General features: G+C 44.7%; 1 long non-coding RNA gene across 1 annotated transcript in view; it reads right to left on the bottom strand.

Moving 5' to 3' along the window:
• Positions 1–1792: 1792 nt before the first annotated feature.
• LOC138847076 (uncharacterized) overlaps positions 1793–21336 on the bottom strand; it is a 95220-nt gene continuing 75676 nt past the window's right edge. The window contains exons 7-8 of the long non-coding RNA XR_011384680.1: positions 12414–12508; positions 1793–10968 (exon numbers count right to left, since the gene is read on the bottom strand). This is a non-coding gene — a long non-coding RNA (uncharacterized lncRNA). The remainder of the gene's footprint in view (positions 10969–12413; positions 12509–21336) is intronic.

The raw sequence follows: 21336 nt of genomic DNA, 5'->3' as shown, positions 1-21336 counted from the left end.
ACAGGAGCAGAGGTGTGGAAAATGTAATGGAATTGAGACATAAAAACAAAAATCAAAAGAATCACATATTCATGTGGCTTTGAGAAGGGTGTAGGGACCAGCCAGCCTTTAAGATGCCTGGTGATTGTTATCAGAGAACATCTGTGGATTGGGAGCATGAGAAAACAACAGAACAGATTTTTCTTGGCTTGTTGTGTGTGAGGGAAAAGAATTATGGAATCACCGAACCAAGCTCTAAAATAGCCAAAACGAGAAAACCATGGGCAATATAAACAGGTCTAGCTAATGAGGCGAGAAAAATCCAAGACCTTCCTGAAACACGGTATAGAGATAAGGCTGTCTAGGATGGGAAGACCAGTGAGAACAAACACCTGGACTTAACATGGGGTCATTTCAACTTCTGGATTTGAACAATCAGCACTAACAGGAACAGCAAGAGTGGATGACGAGGAAACTGGAACATCCATGAGGACGTGCACCAAAGGGCTGTTTCTGAGTAGTCACTGGTCAGCATCTCATAAGATGAGGATCAAGGAACGATCCTTGGGTGTCAACACTAGGAACTGCTAACCAGAAGGAAGGGAGACTCGATTCACCACATACTGTAAGAACCAAACCACAAAACACAATACCTACGGATTTTGAAATTTTGTGCTGTTTGAAACACGGGGACAAACAGAGATTTCAATTCATCAACTGATGTTTTAGAACCAATTATATGGCAACCATTGTGGATACTGTGCAGAAACAATGCCCCTGCCCTCTCAGACCTAAAAATGGTCTAAAAATATCATAATCCAAATGATTTAAATACTTCAAAATCTAATTTAGAAGTAAAAAGAACCTGTATTGAGTTATTCAGAACATTATAGTTTTATAACTGAAACAAACATACTTAGGAAGTAATGCTTCCCTCTCAAAATTTCAGTGCCATCCTTGGATCTAGGTGCCTCTGATGATAAACAGAGTCCCCATATGCCTAGTTAATGCAATAATATGACTGGACTATGTAAATTTTACATGATACGTCTCCCCTTATAACTGCATTCATTACAATATAAGAATATATTCCTCAGGAAGTTTTTCATAAAATTAGGGAAACACTGGATATCACAGAGACAGGATTAGAATTCAGTGGGGGAAGGACACTTATTAAGCCATTGTTTTGGGTGTACCAGTTAATGCTATCACTGCTGTGTTGGAGAACCCTCAATGCAAACTGAGATAAACAATCTTAGCAAATCAGGAAAAACAGGAAGCAAAGCCTGTGAGCAGGAACCTCCTTGCTGGATGACCAGATCCATTTTCTCAGCTCCTATCCACTAAGTAAAACTATAAATCCAGAAAATGAAACAAGAGACCTGGAAATTAACACAGTCGCTGGGCATCTAAATCACCCACCCAAAAGAAGGTGACTCACCTGCTGCTGGTTCACCCACCCTGGCATCAGAATTCAGCCAGGTAGGCTCACACCTCCTGGAACTGTATGTGATATCCCGAGTACATATACGTTTTACAATATACAATTTGCAATCTATTTAGAACATATGATATTAAATTTATAATATATAAATATATGAATGATACACACAAGCATTTCAAGAAGACTCACCAGGCAAGGATGGACAAACGTGAGGGTCCTGTTGAATCCATTGCCACTCCTCCGACACCAGCATCCTGGCCCTCCCTGCAGGTATTGCTCTTGGCTGCTCACCTCCTTGTTCTTAGGGCCAGGGCTTAGCACATGTTCCAATGAAGAACTCCACGACGTTGGACACCAAGAAGAGAAAAGGGAAACAGCAGCACTGAGTACCCTTTTTATAAACTCAGTATTCAACGGCATACATCAAGTCTGACTGGATTACCTCCAGGCTCCAACCAATCAGAAAACAAAGACCAAGCCTGTGTAGGCTTGCACAGGGGGTGTGGCTCCAGGCTTCTCCTGAGCTCCTGCTGTCTGTCCCAAGAAGGCAGGGAGGCCAGGGTCCAATGCAGTGGGGCCACAAGTCGATTGTTTGTTTCACTTTTGTCATGGAATTTATTCCACCGTTCGATCTAAAATTTGACAGTACATACTCATCTGCTTTTTCTCCTTAGAGTGTTTAAATAAAGTGAAATTGCTTTTATACAACTCATGTATTGGGAGTGGTGGCTGTTTTTCAACTACTGGATTACAGAAAGAAAACAAGTATGGGATGTTGGCATTACAGGTGGTGGCTTAACCCACTGCACCACAACACTAGCCCCTAACCACAGAATTTTAGAAGCCCAATGAGTCAGAAAATAGATTGTCTCATATGTGGAAGGAATGAAAATGTATAGTTTCAGTAAGTCTGAATTATTTTTATTGCAGCAAACACATAGATATTTCAACTAGGTTGTGAGGTGTCAGATATCACACAAATGATTCATTTAGTGTCATCGTTACCATGGCTGTGTTTTTTCCTCTAACAACTTGTTTAGATGCTTGCTTTAAATGTGTGGCCAGCCTTGGAAAGCTGGAAATCTTGATGCCAAGCAGCTGTGAGATGAAATTTAAAACAGAGCTATGCCAGCTAGAACCACAGCCTAGACCTAATTCTAGTGTTTACCTCTTGGAGATAGTTGGAAATCAGAAACTATAGAAGTAAGAAAACACCATCTCCACCTCCAGACTCCACATTAAGCACCATGTGCACTGACCAACAATGCTTTACTCCCTCCTCCTTAATAAAAAAAAAGAATAATAAAAATAAGTCTATGATTGCTGCACTATGCTTATAAGATACCTCTGCTTAAAGATCCACCATTAAATACAAAATGTCAAGGTTGTATAATAACTCTAAGAGGTTTATAACTCAGAGAAAGTTCCAGGAGGCAAGTTGAGGCCTGTCCTTGTCTCTGGAAAAGTGGGCAACCCCTCAGGGCCGCAACTGTTAGTGAGCAATATTGAAAAGTCACAAGTTGAGGGACTGTGTACTAATGGAACCCTACCAACCATCTAAACGAAGAGAGAACCATCATGCAGACATTGTGCACATACCACACCACCTGTGGGTAAGACTTCCCAGGTGTGCACAGCACTGGCCCTGGAAGTGCCAGTCACAGAGTGTAATGGTGCCCACGGGAGCTGTGCAGTGTGACCACTTTGCAGTAATAACATCTCTACCCAACAGCTCTTGAGTAGCTCAGGGGTATAACAGGTACATCATGTAAAAACTAGCAGATTGATTTTTACACAGTTTCAGGAATATCAATCAGCTCATTTCACACAAGTCAGTATGTGTCACTTCTGAAGAACACTATCAGCAAACTTCAACAAAAATTTCAGTCAAGGTTTTAGGTCATTTTATACTGTGGTTCTGCAAGATTCTTTTTCTTTCTACTTGAGGCTTTCTTTGAATGGATAAAGGTTCTTTTAAACATTGCATTTATTTTAAAGGCAGAGTTACATAAAGAGAGGGAGAGACAGAGAAAGAGAAAGAGAGAGGTCTTCCATACACTAGTTCATTCCCCAAATGGCCACAACAGCCAGGACTGTGCCAGAACAAAGCCAGGAGACAGGAGCGTGGGTGCAGGAGCCCAAGCACTTGGGTATCTTGTGCTGCCCTCCCAAGTGCATTAGCAGATAGCTGGATTGGAAGTGTAGCTGAGACTCTGAATCAGTGTCCATGTGGGATGCTGGTACCACGGGCGGCGGCTTTACCAGCTAAGCCACAACAGTGGCAACAAATGTTCTTATTTTTTACTTTAAAGATTTACAAAACCCCTCAGAAAGCTAGAAATTTTATAACACAGCCAATAACTCTGAAAGGCCTAGAGTTAATAATGGGTGGAGTAGGGCATTTGGCACAGTGGTTAAGGAGAAACTACCTGGCCTGGTGACTGGACAGTGCTGTCTGTGACTGTCCACCAACCTACTTTGTTTTCAGCTGTGAGCACCAGAGCTTTGAAAGCACATTTAATAATGTACAACACAAAGAGGCAGAATGAAGGGCAGTTAGGCACAAGAGTGTACTGCTCTAGTCTTTTCCACACTGAAGGTGCGGAGGTCTGTTCAACTCCTGTGTATATTTCAACAAAGTCATCCTTCTGGTAGTGAAAGAGCTGGCATGCAACGCCACTTCATTATGCAGAATGCTGACAGAGACTTGCTGTCTAGTGGTTAAGATGCTGAATTCTAGTGGTTCAAGGGCTACGGTACATGAACAGCTTCACTCCACACATGTGGTTCAAGGTTTCATTCGCCTGAACACGGCATTCAACAAAGAATGTAAGTAGCTCAATTATCTCCCTCTAGCAAATCAAAAGTCAGTGCAGCTCTGCGGTTTCTTCTGGAACCTGCCTGACTGGCTCTTTTCTCAGGCCTTCTGTCCTTGCTATTGCCAGCTCCAGGAGGATGGGGCCTTCTGCTGGTAATCAGTGGGGCTCAGGCTTCACTGCACGTGGGTCTCTATTCAAGAGTCCCATCAGCAGAGAACCTTCCAAGACCATCCGAATGGCATCTTCTCCTGCACCTGGTCTCCCCACACACACCTCCTCCCTTGTCCTTTTCTCTGCTTTATTTTTCATTTGAAGTCTCCACCACACTTGACATTATATTCTACTGGAAGTGCTCAAGGCTGACCCAGTCTAAAATGCAAGCTCGTGAAGGCAGAGCATGGTATTGTTTATCATGCTATTCCCAGAGTCCCTGGCCAGTAACAGCCTTCCATAACCATTATATAAATTAATAAACAGGAATGGAAGCCAAACACCTCTGTTTCTAGCTTAACAGATGCTCACCTCCCTGTTAGCTTTAATGGACTCCTCTACACCGCCTGCCCTTGGTGTGCCAACAGGGAATGATGGAAGGACAGCTCTTCCCTTCCAAATGTCTTGTGTTGAAGCAGAGATGCTTCACTGAAAGGAATGTGAATTATAAAAACCTGGTGTTGATGGAAAGCACAGGAGATTTACCTCACTGTTTGTGGAAGTCTAGACGGATGCAATCCTGGAGGATAATTCAGAAGGACCTAGCAACATTTTAAACAGGAATGTACTTGACCTAGCGATTCTCAGATAATGCAGGTCATCAAAACAGTTCCAGGGATGCTCAGGTATGGATACTCCAGGTTTCTCACTCCAGCATTATTTTAATGGTAAAAAATCAGAATTATCACACAAAATAGCAACCACTTGTGTTGGAATAAAATGTAATCTTATACAGTCACTGAAGAGAATCAGATATGTATGTTTATAATGATACAAAAATTACTCTACTGTCAAGTATAAAAAGGAAGATGGAAAACCATCCTATAAAGAACACAGTTCTGCACAAAGTCATTTCTATGTGCATGTGAGCACAGTATACACACAAATACACCCCCCCACACCCCCCACACTTTTATTAAGGTGGGGAAAGCACCTGTAAGAGGACACACCAAACTGTCACCAGTGCTTCGGACATCTCCAAACAGAACTGAGGGCTAACTTCCATTTTCTTTTTTTCTACTTCCACTTTCTGAATCATAAATTGTGTAATGTGCACACTTTAGGGACAAGTAAATCACATTCAGAATAACAAAAAGTAAAGATGCTGAACTTCTTTTAAACTCTGGAACCAAAAATCTTCAGTATTTATGAAACTAAAATTCTGGGCTCTGGTATCAAGTTCCAGATGAACAAATGCAACCACTACTTGAGGCTTTATTTATTCCTGACCCATAGAATGAGGCTGGGAACACTTGTCCTATCCTCTGCTCAGGGTTCCCAGGTAGCTAAATTAAAGTCATAGGAAGAATTAAAAGTGAAACTTATGGCCTGGGAAAGCAGCAGAAGATAGCCTAATTCTTGGGCCCCTGAAACCATGCAGGGGACTGTGGGGAGCAACCCGGACTGGACTGAGTTACTGGAATTAAGACTTATTCTATGCATCTGCTCTCCCACAATATGGCGCTGAGAAGGGAAACAGCTTCTACACAGCTGCCTCCAGTTCAACCAATAAACAGCAGGACTTGCTCCTGATTGGAGGAGAGCAGCGTACTCGGCGTGTGGGCAGCTGAGTTGGGATTGGCGGAGGAGGACTATAAAAGAGGAGAGAGACGGCATGCACCAGGAACATCTAAGGGGAACATCTAAGGGGAACACCTGTGCAGCCCCCGAGAGCTGGCCGGCAGTGTGCCACTCCCCTGCGGAAGTGGGGAATGTGGCCAGGGGGAACCGCCCTTCCACGGAGGTGGAAGGGACAGTAGCCAACCCGGGAAGAACCAGCAGCAAACCCGGGGAGGGCCAAGCAGACAAAAGAACAGCGCAGGATCCTGTGTCGTTCCTCCACGAAGAGGGGGAGCGACAGGGGACCTCGAAGAAGCTCCTGACTCCAGCTTTTGAATCGGTTCAGCTCTGGCCATTGCAACCATTTACAGAGTGAACCAGTGGATGGAAGACCTCTCTCTCTCTCTGTAATTCTACCTCACAAATAAATAAATAAATCTAAAAAATTTGCTCTATCTCCCACTGCTTTTCAGACAGAAAGTGGATAAAAAGGTGCTGTGGGCTCTAAATCCATTTGACAAAAAGGACTAAGATTACGATCAGGAGCAGTAGTAAGCAGGCTTTCAACCATAAAATGGAATAAAAGCTATGTTTCTTATCACACCAAGTATTGGTCCATTGCTACTCAAAAGCAAAGCATTTCACCCTTGTAATTATGCTCACACAACATGCTTTTATATACCCTAGTGGTTTGGAAAATTTCTTCAGAATACTCAAGGTTTATTTTTAAAGAAGAGAAAATGCCAGCTTTGATAAAACGAACATGCCTGCACTTGAAGGGAAAATTAAACCTTCAGAAAAAAAAGCAGTGAAACCACCAGATTGTGAAAAGGATACTTTATCCACCAGGAAGTTTCTGAAAGCTGTTTTTCTGTCATATACAAACAAGGTGTCCAAACTCAGGACTGAGCAACACTTTCTACCATCGACACACAGCCGCAATCCTAAATTATGGTTCTTGCCAAGGCTTCAAGTAGAGGGTACATTTCTAATTATGCTGGGTAAGCTCCGACTCCCTCAGTTTTGAGCAAGCAGCAAATTGTAGTCTAATGCTGCAAAGTTCTATCTAGTTCCTAGTACCACAGGTTCAGTAAGTTATAACAAACTTCAGATGGTGAATTTACTGATAACAAAAGATGGCCAAAAAGACTTTCCAGATACATTTCCTCAGGTTTTTAATCAAAAGGCATTTTAAAGTTGCTACAGCAATATAAAAGGAAAGTAAAGACCACCACTGTTAAGGTCAGAGATGCTGTCTCATCTGCATTCCTTGTAGGTTGAGTCCTATTAGTGAGTCTCAAACACCATTCTGCAGAACTTCATAGAGTTTTTAATTTCACAAGGCTGTAGTGATTGTTTCTGGTGCCCAATACAGACAACTTAGTGCTGTACTGCTCAAAAACTCCAAGCAAACCTTGTGGTCCGTTCAATTCTAGAAGTCTCTTCTGCCTTCTAATTTATTGCTAATTATATTTCTCTGCTTTTTTATGACTTTTCCAGATGGAGAATTCTCTAAAATATCTTCAGGCCATACTTTAGTCCCTGGATCCTCAAGAGTGCAATAATGTACAGTCTGCAGGGCACTGTAAGAGGTCAGCGAGAAGTCCCCTGGTGTTAACAGCTTGAGTAATACTGTTTTCTCCTTTACACCACATCATTAAATTGCTTTCATTATCCATAAAGTAATTCTTTATTTCACAGTAAATGAGATCTGACACTAATTCAAATAGGCTAATTTCAACCTAACAAAATAATTTATTCCTAATAACTAAAGAAACAAGACAATGACAAAAAATTTGCAAACACTTGTTATGATAAACGAGGGATCTGCAAACATTATATAGAAAATATGTGTTACAAGAAATATGCGTGAGTTTAAAAAATTTTACACCAAAATAAAGTTATCTTTTGATTCCATTTTCCATTAACTTTCTGAAGTATTCTCATGAAGAAGAGAAAAAACACGGCTTTAAAGATGGATCCTGGGGTCAGCGCTGTGGCTCACTTGGCTGATTCTCTGCCTGTGGCACCGGCATCCTGTATGGGTGCCGAGCTCTAGTCCCGGCTGCTCCTCTTTGGTTCCAGCTCTCTGCCGTGGCCCGGGGAAGGCAGTGGAGGATGGCCCGAGTGCTTGGGCTCCTGCACCCACATGGGAGACCTGGAGGAAGCACCTGGCTCCTGGATTTGGACTGGCATAGCTCCAGCCATGGTGGCCATTTGGGGGGTGAACCAACAGAAGGAAGACCTTTCTCTTTCTCTCCCCCTAACTCTATCTGTCAAATAAATTTTAAAAATATGGATCCTACCAGAGCAAAGAATGATGCTACATGATAATTTACAAGGGAGAGGCCAGCAGATAAGAAGCAAGAAGCCTAAAGATTCTCCAAATGCACCAAAATGCTGCCCTTCCTGAAGTGCAAGCTGACTTGAAGCAGAGGAATGAAATTTCCTTTCCAAGTTAGAACAAATGCACCCATTAGCATTAAGTTATTTTTTTAAGGATTTATTTTATTTGAAAAAGTTAGAGAGAGGTCAAGCCAGAAAGAGAGAGAGAGCCAGAGAGAGAGAGAGAGAGAGAGGTTTCCAACAGCTGGTTCACTCCCCCATGACTGCAATGGCCAGTGCTGAGATGATCCAAAGCCAGGAGCCAGAATCATCTTCTGGGTCTCCCAAATGGGTGTAGTGCCCCAAGGACTCGGGCCATCTTCTACTGCTTTCCCAGGACTTAGCAGAGAGCTGGATCAGAAGTGGAGCAGCTGGGACATGAAGCAGCACCCATATGGGATGCCAGTACTGTAGGCCAAGACTTTAACCTGCTGTGCCACAGCGCCAGCCCCAGCATCAATTTCTTATAGGACCATCCCCTTGTCCTTCTGAGACTCTGCTCCATACCAGTGAAAAGACACAGTTTTACCTTCTAAGCTACACACAGATTTAGCGAGAGCCTCCAGAGCACCATGGGTTGCTGTGCCACCCTGGCATCCCAGGAAGATCACACAGTCCCAGCAGGAAGTACTCAGCTCCACCCTGAGGCAGCACTCATAAATCCACCATGCATGTCTGCAATCACAGTTGGATATCCAAGTGGTCACACAGATCCAAGGAACTCTGTTACATGTTTTCTGGCCTCTGGACACTCAGAAGTCAACTCAGTACAACATTTCCAGAGGTCAGAGCCTCTACACCTAGGACCAAGCAGCTCAGAACATGTCCTGGGGGTTGGGGCAGTAACCATCCCAAGGCAGGAAAGGTTCAAGTTGCACATAAAGTCCTGACCTCCTGTCCAAGATCCATTTGTGGAGCTCTTAAGGTGACCTTAGTTATAAGGGGGCTGTTTTGGATGCAACATTTCTCTCTTTTTTTTTTTTTTTTTGACAGGCAGAGTTAGACAGAGAGAGAGAGACAGACAGACATACAGACAGGTCTTCCTTTCCTGTTGGTTCATCCCCCAAATGGCCGCTATGGCCGGCGCGCTGCGCTGATCTGAAGCCAGGAGCCAGGTGCTTCCTCCTGATCTCCCATGCAGGTACAGGGCCCAAGCACCTGGGCCATCCTCCACTGCCTTCCCGGGCCACAGCAGAGAGCTAGACTGGAAGAGCAGCAACCAGGACAGAATCCAGTGCCCCAACCAGGACTAGAACCCGGGGTGCCAGCACCACAGGCGGAGGATTAGCCAAGTGAGCCACGGCCCTGGATGCAACATTTCTATCATTGGCCTTGTGTGAAACTTGATTGCCAGGCTCAGAGCAGGAATACAGCAGGAACAGACTGTCCCCTGACTCATTTGTGAACACAGTTCTGACAGTGTGGTACCATAGAAGCACTAAGCGGAGTCGTGGGGACTCAGAATGCTGAGAGAACCTGCAGGAGGTCTCTGCCACACAGCAGCATTCCAGTTCCTCTCAGTGCTCAAGGCCAGGAATGAGGAGCCTTACACCGGAAAAAGATACCAGCCCTAGCTGGAAAAGGAAAATCAGGAGTTTGATCACAAGACAGTATGACTAGCTAGTCCACACAACCCTCAGGGAGCTGACTTAATAAGACATTAAGTCTGCCCAGGTGCCCTGGAGTGTCATACAATTAGACCTGGACGGGTTAAAGCCAATGGGTTATACTCAGTAGCCAGGGATAACCTCATGGGCGTGCAGCCTACATAGTCACATAGGAACAGTCACACAGGGCTGGCACTCAGAAGGGCCTGTACTGGGTTTAAACCTCTGCTGGTGGTGTCTTAAAAAGCCTCAAAATTTTATCTCTGAACTTGTGTTTTGTAAGCAAGTCAAAAGAACATGAGTCTGAGCCAAGGAGATACATGGAAGAAAGGAAAGAGCTTTATGTTTTAGTATCTTTAGTGGCACTTTACCGCTGCCTTTGGAACAAGGTGCTCACAAAATTGTGCAGCAGGCCCAGTTAGCAGTGGTGAGGTAAACCCCTCACAAGTAGCCAGCCACACTTTGAAGGAAGAACTATTCAGGGATGGGCTTTTGGTATAGCAGCTAAGCCACTACTGGAATCCCCACAGCCCATGAGAGTGCCCAGGATCAAGTCCTGGCTGAAGTCCTGATTCCAGCTTCCTACTACTCCAACCTGGGAGGCAGCAGGTGATGGCTCAAGTACTTACATTCCTGCTATTCACATTGGAGAGTTGGATTGAGTTCCCAGACCCTGGCTTTACATACCTTTCCAGCTTTTGTGGGCATTAGGGAAGTAAACTAACGCATGAAATATTTCTTTCTTCTTTTGAAATAAATAATAAAGAATAATAAAAAAAAAGTCTAATCACCAGGGACCTTGAGGACTCCTCAAACCCTCTGGTCCTAACCCTACCAGCAAATCTCCTTTCATACCTCAGGGTCCCTCTTAAAAGTCAGTTCCAGTCCCAGGGTGGCAAGGTGCCCTCCTCAGACTCTCCCAACAGCTCAAGACTCCCCACTGGTGTGTACCAGGACACAAGACCTATATTAACAAATCACGGCATGAGGCCATTGCATTAGGAAGAAGGGTCCTTAGTGACACAGCTCAAGTCCCTGTAGTTATGCTGCACACAAAGACAAGCCCAAAGACTAGGACCACTGGTTTTTACCAGCTACCACCTCTCTGATACCCCAACTCTGGAACTGCTGGAAGCTGAGGTTCCAACCCCAGGAGGGACACAACTCTGGAGCAAGCACAGCATGATTTAAACTGGAACTTCATTGATCTCTATAGATGGCCTAGGGCTGGTTCCCACTTCCTTTAACTCATATTTCTTTTTTTGACAGGCAGAGTGGACAGTGAGAGAAAGGTCTTCCTTTTGCCATTCCAATGGCCGCCACGGCTGGCGCACCGCGCTGATTTGAAGGCAGGAGCCAGGTGCTTATCCTGGTCTCCCATGGGGTGCAGGGCCCAAGCACTTGGGCCATCCTCCACTGCACTCCCGGGCCACAGCAGAGAGCTGGCCTGAAGAGGGGCAACCGGGACAGAATACGGTGCCTTGAGTGGGACTAGAACCCGGTGTGCCAGCGCTGCAAGGCAGAGGATTAGCCTATTGAACCGCGGCACTGGCCCTTAACTCCTATTTAAAAGGGTATCAGTGGTGCCTTCCTCACAGAGTTTTGAAGAGGATTAGACAGGACAATGTGGTATAATTAAATAAAACTCTTGCTTCCCCTCCTTGTGTTGTTATTTAGAAATGAGACAATGGTACATTAAGAAGCCTGACCACTGAAAGTGCTTCATTAATGCTGATTCTCTTAAACATCCCTTCTTGTCCCTCCTACCTTTATTCCTGTAAACAGACCTTTCTATAACCAACAGTTCCTGTCCCAAGATCCAACAGTGAGTGCATTGTTAGTTCTGCATAAGCTGAATTCCAACTGTGTACCAGGGACTACAGGAATGAAAGCAGAGAGACAAAGTCCTGCCCTGGACAAGCTCACAGTTTTATACAGGATATAGGTATTTAGCAAATAAATGGTGATGAAATGGGTAAGCAATTTACATGTATAGGTAGTGTGTTACAGAAGCTCTGGATACTTAGTTCTGCTGGGGGGAATGAGAGAAAAGTATCATAGAGAAGGAAGACACCCATATGGCATGCTGGTACTGCAGGCGGCAGCTTCATCCACTATGCCACTGTTCTGTTGGCCACCCCACCCCCACCCGCAGGCTGTTCCCACTTGTGATCCAGATGTATGCTGAAATGCCTAGAAAAGCAGAGGATGCACCCCAAGGACTTGGTCCCCTGAACCCACTCTGGAGTACTGGATAAAGTACCTGGCTTATGCTCCCGCCTGGCCCAGCCCTGGTAATGTAGTCACCTGGGGGGTGAACCCATACACGAAGATCTCTCCCACACCTCCTCATCTATAATTCTGCCTTTCAAACCAGTATTTAAATAGAAAAAAATATCTAGTACTTACTATGAGGTGTCAGAATCTTGGGACAGCCTGGAACACAGCACAGAGGGATTCTTGGCATTTCTCTAAGCTTCTGCTTTCTCCTTCGTGTGTGCAGCCTGTGAAAATTCACCGGATTATGTGCCAATTAATTAGAGCACCCCCGTGCCCCTGTTTTCCTGCACACACACCTTATACTTCCTAACAACCTGGAGAAGAGAGGCTGTGAGTCAAGTCCTCCTCTCAAGGACGCAGCAAAGGCTACTTCCGGCCAGGGACAGAAAACTCCCAAGACAGAACCGGGCCTGTGGGAAAAGTTCTACCTCTCCCAATCCCCACCACCACATACGCCCACCAGCACTCCTGTCACTCTCCCCCTCCCTTTCCTCTCCCCCACACGGGTTTCTGCCCCTCCCTACCTTGCCTCCCCACCTTCATGCCACCTTTTCATTCTCCCCCCTTCCTCTCTCCGCTAGCCTGCTCTTAACACCCACTCTTCTCCACCTTCTATCTCAGCTACCCCTCACACACATGCTCCCCACTCACTGTCCCCCGGGCCCCTCCTACCCAGTGACAGGAAGGCCACCATGCCAAACTCTACACAGAAAGAGCATTTCTGTTCCTCTGACACAGGAATCCAGACCTGAGGTGTAGTCTTTCAGAGGGGCCAAAGAAGAGGACTGTGCCTAGAAAGTTCCAGAAGCACAAGATAACTGAGTGGCTACCTCACCACAGTTTCACCTAATCCTGGCTTGACCCTGGGGGGGTGGGGGGGAGAGGCACTGTATCTCCTCAGGCTCAGCCACCAGCATCGAAATCAGCAACTCAGGGCTTGCATAAGCTCTGAGCTGGGGCAGACACGACGCTGACTCCCACCAGAGCACCGTGCAGAAGAAACAGATGCACCTGCGGGTGCACTTCTGGGTCACAGTGCTGGGCTCAGGCACACTCCTCACCGGTGACCGACAGGGCACCAAGGGATGCAGCTATGCCCTGATGCCCCAGGACCACTTCCATTCCTGCCTCATCAGGCTGTGACCCAGGGCGGCAGCCACTTACGGCCCAGGCACTCTGGACCCAGTCACCCTGTCTAGTGGGAGTCCTGAATGGAGCTCCTGCCTCCTGGTTTCTGCCTGGACCAGCGCTGGCCCTTGCTGCTGCTTGGGAAGAGCAGCAGTGCAAGCAGCATCGTGAGCACTCTTTCTCACTCTGAGTGATCATCCATCTGGGGGTTCACCCCCCAGGTGACTACAAAGGCCAAGGCTCAGCCAGGCCAAAGCAGAAGCCAGGGACTTTATCCGGTGCTCAATTCTGGGTTCAGGGTCCTAAGACCTTGGGCCTTCTCCCTCTGCTTTCCCAGGAATGTTAGCAGACAGCAGCATTCCATGGGCAATGGCTTCTGGAGGACCTGGCATTGTGGGGTAGTGGCTATAGCCACCACCCACATCGCGCATCCCATCTAGGCACCAGTTCGAGTCCTGGATGCTGCACTTCTGATGTGGCTCTCTGCTGTGGTTTGGGAAGGCAGTAGAAGATGGTCCAACTCCTTGTGCCCTTGTACCCATGAAGGAGACCACGAGGAGGTTCTGGGCTCCTGCTTTTAGATCTCCTCTGCTCTGGCCATTGCAGCCAAATAGGAAGTGGAACAGCAGATGGAAAACCTATGTATCTGTCTGTCTGTCTGTCTCTCTCTTTCTCTCTCTCACTCTCTCTGCCTCCCATCCTCTCTGTGTATGTCTGAATTTCAAATAAATAAATATTTAAGAAAAAGTAAAAATTAAAAAAGGAAGACATAGCTGTAAATAAAATACAGGCCAACTACTAGAGTTTATTTACAAGTGATACTATAGGTATTGCATACCCAATTAACACAGAATTTGAAAAAGAATTTAAATCAGTCTTAGAAAAGATTCTAGTACCCATTCATTCTCTTCTTCCTTACAAACATTCCGTGTGGCATTATCTCTGACTTACGCATGAGGAAATCTTTGTAATTTATTTATTCAGACACGTATGTACCCACTCACACAAGGACTTGAAACACCTGTGATCTACAGAGTTCTCCATGGAACACAGGTCTACTTCCCAGACACCACCCTGCACAGTCTAGCCCTGCATTTAAAGTACGGATCATGTTGGAAAAAGGCCAAATCACATGTCCCACAAAGCAAGAGAGAATACAGAAAGGTAGCATCTGAGGTCACTATTCACATGCACACGATCATGTTGGTACTTCTTCTCTAATTTCTCATTGTAGGTACAAATTGGGAGGGAGGAAGTCCAACTATCCCTAATTGCAGATGACATAATTCTATATATAGGAGATCCAAAAGACTCCTCTAAGAGACTACTGAAATTCAGAGTAGAGTTAGGTAATGAGCCAGGATAAAAAATCAAGTCTTTATATACACAGACAATGTCATGGCTGAGAAAGGACTTCAAAGACCAATCCCATTCACATAGCTACAAAGAAAATAAAAAGCTTGGAATAAATTTAACCAAGGATGTTCAACATCTGGGAATCACAAAAGATTAAAGAAAAAGATAGAAGAGGACACCAAAAAAAATGGAGAAGCTTCTGCCCTGCAAAAGAAAACACTCAGCCAAGTAAAGAGGCAACTAACGGAATGGGAGAAATTATATGCAAAGTATGCAACTGATAAAGGATAAACTAAACTACAAGAAACTTTCAAAAAATTCAACTACAGCAAAACAAACCACCCACTCAAGAAATGGGCAAGGGGCTTCCACAGGCATATTTCAAGAAAGGAAATCTAGCAGAAACAGTGACTTGATCAGCTCTTGTCCTGACTGTTGATGTACAATGTAATACTTTATCCATTTTAGTATTTTTTTGTTTTGTTCTAGTACTATTGGTTGAACTCTGTAATTAACACACAATTATTCTTACGTGTTTAAATTTTAACTGAAAAGTGATCCCTGTTAAATATAAGAGTGGGAATAAGAGAGGGAGGAGATGTAAAATTCGGGACATGCTCAATCGGACTTACCCCAAATGGTGGAGTTAGAAACGTGCCAGGGGATCCCAATACAATCCCAACAAGGTGGCATGTACCACTGCCATCTCACTAGTCCAAGTGATCAATTTCACTTCACAATTGATCACACTGATAGGTCTAAGAGTCAAAGGGATCACACAAACAAGATTAGTGCCTGCTAATACTAACTGATAGAATAAAAAAGGGAGAGAATGATCCACCATGGGAAGCAGGATACACAGCAGACTCATGGAATGGCAGATGTCCTAAACAGCACTCTGGCCTCAGAATCAGCCCTTAAGACATTTGGATATGGCTGAAGAGCCCATGAGAGTATTTTAGGCATGGAAAGCCAAGACACTCTGGCAAAAAAAAAAAAGAAAGAAAAGAAAAGAAAAGAAAAGAAAAGAAAAGAAAAGAAAAGAAAAGAAAAGAGGAGCTAAATGAAAGATCTCCGCGAGTGAGATCCCAGTAGAAAGAACGGGCCATCAAAGAAGGACATACCTTTCACTGAAGGGAGGAGAAAACTTCCACTTTGACTATGACCCTGTCGGAATAAGATTGAAGTCAGCGAACTCAAAAGGCTTCCAGAGCCTTGGCAACTTATGACTAGAGCCTAGGGAGATTACTGATGCCATAAACAAGAGTGTCAAATTGTTAAGTCCACAACAGGAGTCACTGTGTCCTCACTTCTCATGTGGGATCTGTCCTTAATGTGTTGTCCAATGTGAAATAATGCTATAACTACTGCTGAAACAGTATTTTACACTTTGTATTTCTGTGTGGGTGCAAACCGATGAAATCTTTACTTACTATATACTGAATCGATCTTCTGTATATAAAGATAATTGAAAATGAATCTTGATGTGAATGGAATGGGAGAGGGAGCGGGAGATGGGATGGGTGTACGTGAGAGGGAAATTATGGGGGGGGGGAGCCATTGTAATCCATAAACTGTACTTTGGAAATTTATATTTACTAAATAAAAAAAAAGAAAAAGAAAAAAGAAAAAAAGAAAGGAAATCTAAATGTCCAACAAACACATGCAGAAATGCTCAAGATCACTAGCCATCAGGGAAATGCAAATCGACAGTACAATGGCCTTGAGGATGTGAGGTAAAAGGCACCCTAATCCACTGCTGGTGGGAATGTGAACTGGTATCACCACTGTGGAAGACAGCATGGAGATAAGTCAGAAATCCAAATATACACATACCATAGGAGCCAGCCACATCAGCTCTGGGAATGCACCCAAGGGAAATGAAATCAGCATACAAAAAAAGAGTTCTCTCTGCCCCCATATTTACTACAGCTCAGTTCACAAGAACAAAGATATGCCATCAGCCAAAATGCCGATCACCTCAAGACTGAATAAAGACATTATGGGCTATGGACACCATACATGCGTGTGCAGACTGCATAGCCTGGCTATTGTGCATCCTACTGCAATAAGCATAGGCCTGTGAAAGCCTCTCTGTCTACACAATGATATCGTTTCCTTCAATATGTTCCCAGTAGTGGGTACACCCATACAGTTTTCCATGTTGACAGGACCAATTTCACATGAGAAACTGTATTGCTCCACAGGTATATATTACAGAATACAGACATCGGATCCATAAACCCAATTTTACCTTCAAACACTAGAACAGCAAAGTAAATCTTAAGAAACTGTAAGCAGGAAAACGATTCAAACGGAAATAAAGTCAATGGCATAGAAAATATCACAACAAAAATTCAGTGAGACCAAAATACAGTTCTTGAAAACTCAGTGAAACTGACAAATGAGGAAATAGGAGGAAAAAGGAGAACAGACTCAAGTGACTTGACAACAGAAATGACAGAGAGGACATCACTACCAACCTTGCCAAAATAGTAATCCAAAAATACTAGGGAAAAACCAGGCACGGAGATTTGGTCAACCTAGATAGAGTGGCTTGATTCTCAGAAAGATTCAAACCGCTAAAACTGAATACAGTAAAACAAGAAACTCTGAATACACTTATAATTTGAAAAGAGACTGTAGTTGCAGGGAAACAGAGACAAACAAAAAAGACAAGAAGAAAAGTCCAGGACCAGATGGCTCCACAGGTGAGAACTCCACTTAAAAGATAATTAAAATCCGTGATTCGCACACCCTCCCAAAAAGGGGATGAAGAGGAAAAGCCTTCCATTTCATTCCATCAGACCAGCATTATCCCAACATCCCAAACAAGCACATCACAAAGAAAATGGCACACAAATATCCGTCGTGAATGTGTCACATGCCTCAACAAAATATGACCAGATGCCATCCAGAAGCACAACCAAAGCTTAGCACACTGTGTGCAACTGAGAGTTACTCCGGAAATGCAAGGATGCAATTCTACCATACAAAATCAATCTATCACAGAACAGACCAAACATGGGGAAAACCCACAAAGTATCCCGACAGACACAGAAAACCTATTCCACAAAAACTCCTGTGACTTTTGCGATACTAAAAAACAAATCATCAAATTAGGAACGGAAGGTACACCTCGGCCTGACAAGGCTCGTTCATGAAAAACCCACAGAGCGCTAACATCACACCCAATGCCAGGAACCCGAAACTGTCCTCCTAGACCAGGACACAGACACGCACTTTCGCTCTCATTCCTCCCGACAACAGTCTCAGAGGTCTAGAGCAGGGCGGCTGGGCCCTCAAAAAGCAAACAGACGGGAACGCGGGTCCTTCCGGGAGGAGACCCAGCCACCTCTGCTCTCGCACAGCTGCTCGCACCCTGGGGACCCTTCCAGACCGTCCGCACTGCATGACCGCGACTCCACCCGCGCCTTCGGGACCCCAGAGCAACAGGCACGCCTGCAGCCAAGACCCCCAGCGGGACACCGCAACAGCTGCGCGTCACTCACCTCCAAGGGGCCCGGTCTTCTGGTAGCACAGAGGTCCGCCAAGGCCGTTGCTTCCGGAAGGGGCCAAAGAAGAGAAATGCGCCTCGGAAATGGCGCGGAAGCCTTGGACCCGCACCCTCTCCAGATGCCGGCCTGACGCTGGGGCCGCTGGGTCTCCCTCAGGCTTGGTCAGCAGTATCAAGGAGGGCTCCTCTCCCCACCACTTGCGTGGGCTCTCGGGCAGGAGCAGACACAGCGCTGACCCCCAGCGGAGCACCGCGGGGCAGTCGGCGCCAGGTGTGTGGGTGCACTTCCCGGTCACAGCGCCAGGCCCAGGTGCAGGCGCACTCCCCACGGGTCGTCACCATGGCACCCCAGGACGCATCTCCACACTGCTGCATCCACGCGGTGACCCAGGGACGTAGACGCTGATAGCCCACGTTCTCTGGAGCCCACCCTCATTGTAATCCATAAGCTGTACTTTGGAAATTACATTCATTAAATAAAAGTTAAAAAAAATTTAAAAGAATAACAATACTCACTTTTAACTTGCTTCCCAGGTAGGACCTCTGTCCCTATTGAATAGTAATATGAGAATTGACTGCAAATTCTCTCCCCAAACTGTACTTTATATGTTGTATGTTGGCGTGGGTGCAAATTACTGAAGTCTATGATTAGCATAGAATTGGTTTTCTATATATAAAGTCATACTAAAAATGATCCATAATGAAAAACGAGATGGGAGAGAGAATGGGAGCCGGGATGGGGGTTGGAGGGATATGGGGAAAGAACCACTATAGTCCTAGAGTTGTATCTATGTAAAAATGTATTCATTAAATAAAAATAAAAATTTGACGTTTCTCTCTTGCACAGTAGACTCATAGAATGGCAGATGTCCTAAAGAGCACTCTGGCCTCAGAATCAGCCCTAAAGGCATTTGGATCCGGCTGAAAAGCCCATGAGAGTATTTCAGGCATGGAAAGCCAAGACATTCTGCCAAAAAAAAAAAAGACCTAAATGAAAGATCTCTGCGAGTGAGATCCCAGTGGAAAGAACAGGTCTTCAAAGAAGGAGGTACCTTTCTCTGAAGGGAGGAGAGAACCTCCACTTTGACTATGACCTTGTCTAAATAAGATAAGAGTCGGAAAACTCAAAAGGCTTCCATAGCCTTGGAAACTCATGACTGGAGCATAGGGAGATTACTGATGCCATAAACAGGAGTGTCAATGTGTAAAATCAACAACAGGAGTCACTGTGCACTTACTCCTCATGTAGGATCTCTGTCCTTAATGTGCTGTACATTGAGATTTAATGCTATAATGAGTACTCAAACAGTATATTTCACTTTGTGTTTCTATGTGGGTGCAAACTGTTGAAATCTTTACTTAATGTATACTAAACTGATCTTCTGTATATATAGAAAATTGAAAATGAATCTTGATATGAATTGAAGGGGAGAGAGAGCGGGAAAGGGGAGGGTTTCGGGTGGGAGGGAAGTCATCGGGGGGAGGGGGAAGCCAATGTAGTCCATAAGCTGTACTTTGGAAATCTATATTCATTTTTTAAAAGTTAAAGAATGCAAATCAATTCTACAACGACCTTGAGCATGTGAGGGAAAAGGCACCCTAATCCACTGCTAGTGGGAATGTGAACTGGTATTGTATTGCTCTACAGGTATATATTACAGAATACAGACATCAGACCCATAAACCCAATTTTACCTTCAAACACTAGAACAGCAAAGTAAATCTTAAGAAACTGGAAGCAGGAAAACGATTCAAACGGAAATAAAGTCAACAGCATAGAAAATATCACAACAAAAATTCAGTGAGACCAAAATACAGTTCTTGAAAACTCAGTGAAACTGACACTACGTTTATACACATGAAACAAGCAAAAAAGAGAACAGCATCAAGTGACTTAACAAGGGAAATGACAGAGAGGACATTACTAACAACCTTACTAAAATAATAATCAAAAAACACTATGGGAAAACCAAGGCACAAGAATTTGGTCAACCTAGATAGAGTGGATTGATTCTCAGAAAGAAATAAACCCCAAAAATGATTGTAGTCAAACTAGAAACTGTGAATATACTTTTAAATTGAAATGAGACTGTATTAGCAGGGAAACAAAAAAAAAAAAAAAAAAAGAAACACAAAAAAAATGAATAAAATTCCAGGACCACAAGGCTTCACCAGTGAGAACTCCAGTTACAGGGTAATTAAAATCCATGATTCACAAATCCTTCCAAAAAGTAGATTAAGAGGGAAAACATCCAATTTTCTTCCATCAGAACAGCATTATCCCAACATCGAAAACAAACACATAATAAAGTAGCATATAAATATCTGTCATGAATCTGTCACAATGCTGAACAAATTGCAAAATGTGATCCAGAAGCACAACCAAAGCTTAGCTCACAGTGCTCAACTGAGAGTTACTCCAGGAATTCAAGGATGACTACCACACAAAATCAACATATCACAGAACAGAATCAACAAGAGAAAAGCCCACACATTATCCCTACAGACACGGAAAAACTATTTCACAAAAACTTCCATACTTTCTCCGATATTTAAAAAAAAATCATCAAATTAGGAACGGAAGGTACACCTCGGCCTGACAAGGCTCGTTCATGAAAAACCCACAGAGCGCTAACATCACACCCAATGCCAGGAACCCGAAACTGTCCTCCTAGACCAGGACACAGACACGCACTTTCGCTCTCATTCCTCCCGACAACAGTCTCAGAGGTCTAGAGCAGGGCGGCTGGGCCCTCAAAAAGCAAACAGACGGGAACGCGGGTCCTTCCGGGAGGAGACCCAGCCACCTCTGCTCTCGCACAGCTGCTTGCACCCTGGGGACCCTTCCAGACCGTCCGCACTGCATGACCGCGACTCCACCCGCGCCTTCGGGACCCCAGAGCAACAGGTGCACTGACAGCCAAGACCCCCAGCGGGACACCGCAACAGCTGCGCATCACTCACCTCTAAGGGGGCCTGGTCTGCTGGCGGGACAGCCATTGCTTCCAGAAGGGGCTGAAGAAGAAAAATTAGCCTGGGAAATGCTGTGGC

The sequence above is a fragment of the Oryctolagus cuniculus genome, chromosome 19 (genome assembly GCF_964237555.1).
Source record: "Oryctolagus cuniculus chromosome 19, mOryCun1.1, whole genome shotgun sequence".
In the NCBI taxonomy this organism is placed as follows: Eukaryota; Metazoa; Chordata; class Mammalia; order Lagomorpha; family Leporidae; genus Oryctolagus; species Oryctolagus cuniculus.
This window is presented reverse-complemented; position numbering and strand designations above follow the sequence as displayed.